This window comes from Echinops telfairi, unplaced genomic scaffold (genome assembly GCF_000313985.2).
Source record: "Echinops telfairi isolate 266 unplaced genomic scaffold, ASM31398v2 ScPeMD7_2291;HRSCAF=2852, whole genome shotgun sequence".
Taxonomy (NCBI): Eukaryota; Metazoa; Chordata; class Mammalia; order Afrosoricida; family Tenrecidae; genus Echinops; species Echinops telfairi.
In genome coordinates, this window is record NW_022106189.1 from 19,398,357 (window position 1) to 19,400,095 (window position 1,739).

The following is a 1,739-nucleotide window of genomic DNA, read 5'->3' on the forward strand; positions in this document are numbered from 1 at the left end:
ACAGGTTCACTGGACCTGTCAAGGTCCTGCCTACAGATGGACTAGTCATTAGTAAGACACACACATCTGCCTCTTAGTTTCGCACGTTTTCTTCTTACCAGCATGCTGGAGGCATGGAGCGAATGCCACCGACTGGCTCTGGGAAGGGGTCAGAGTGCCAACTGTCCAGCAGACTCAGTGGTCCACCTTCAGTGGGTGGGACCTGTGGGTTACCCGGCAACCACACTCAGATCCCACCCCTGAAGGCAGGTCGGTATACCCACAGGGCAAGGAAGACAGAAATCTGTACCTTTTCGGGGGTGGAGGGTGGGGGGGTGTCTTCCCATTTTACTTGCTCCATTAAAGAAACGCTGAACAAAAAGCCCAAAGCACCCCAGGCCAAAGAAAACACATCTCTCTGGTCCACAGCTAAGCTGCAGGTGGTCAGTTTGAGGTCTCTGGCCATGACAGTGGCCAACCAGTCACTCTGATTCTCAGACCATCCCCCCCTTATAAAAACGGGGCCACAGCCAAGGGTGTCGGGGTGGAGGTTGTAAAGGGCCTCCTCCCCCCTCACTCCCCAACTCTGCTCCACACCTGGCCAAATCACTGATTGGCTCTGCGTGCTCGCCTGATCGGCATGCTTGTTGGAACGGGAGGCCCGGCAGGGGCAGAGGTGGCTTAGGAGACCTCTCTCTGCAGGGCTGGCTGGGTGAGAAGAAGCAGGCATGGGTGTGGTGGGGACACCTGGCTGTGTTGGGGCTCTCCCTAGATGGCACAGTCATCGTTCACGCATGGTTTGCGCCTTGAGCAGTCATGTGCCTGGCAAGACGCAGAGCTTTGGAACACACAGGTGGGTCCTGCCTTCTTCAGGGGGGTTTCTGGCTGGCGAGAGTTGAGATGCACCCTCAGGGTGCTAGACTCTCAGGCAGGGAGTCGTGAGTGGAGCAGACAGGTTTGCAGAAAGGGCAGGGCAAGGCAATGCACTTGTTTGATGAGACAGGTTGTGGAGTGGGTTCAAGGTTGGGCTGCCTTCCACAAGGTCAGCAGTTCGAAACCAGCAGCCTCTCTGCAAGAGAAAGACGCAGCTTTCTACTCCTGTAAAGATGGGCAACCTCAGAAACCCACAGGGCCGGTTGTCCTCTGCCCTCCGGGGCCACTATGAGTCAGAACCAACTTGGTAGCAGTGAGTTTGGCTTGGGAAGCTATGGCATAGAATGATGCTTAAAGAGGGGCCCGGTGCCTGGTCCCACCCCTGCCCTGCCCACTCTTTCTCTACTGGAATCAGAGGCAGCCCTGGACGCGATTCCGGAATCAGATGCTCCAATGTTCTCAATGTGGGAGTTTCTTCTGGTTTGGTTTTATTGCTGTAAAAATCATATCTAACACAACATTTGCCGACTCAGCATTTTCCGTGCGATGTGGTGACACAGTTATCGTAATCTTGCTGTGCTGGCATTGCCAATAGCTGCGGCCACCTTCTAAGGGTGGAAATTTTTGAGATGCTGTCTCCCTTCCCTTTTAGTCGATCACAAACCTGTCCTGGCCAGCCTGGCCTCCTTCCTCCGAATGCCCTGGAGAGCCCATCAGACTCCCCTGTCAGCTGCGGGCCATGGGCTGTCCTGTCCTGACAGCTGAGAGTGAGCCGCCTGGCCTTAGAAGCTCTCCTCCACTCCCCCGCTAGCTTGCTTCCTCCAGGGCTTCTAGCAACCCACGCCTTCCAGTTTGACCCCCTGCTGAGAATCAACCCCCCCCCCCCC

General features: G+C 56.0%; 1 protein-coding gene across 2 annotated transcripts in view; it reads left to right on the forward strand.

The window, feature by feature from the left end:
• Nucleotides 1-1,739, forward strand: part of GNAO1 (G protein subunit alpha o1) — a 180,758-nt gene that overhangs the window by 80,176 nt on the left and 98,843 nt on the right. The gene's annotated exons all lie outside the window — the stretch shown is intronic.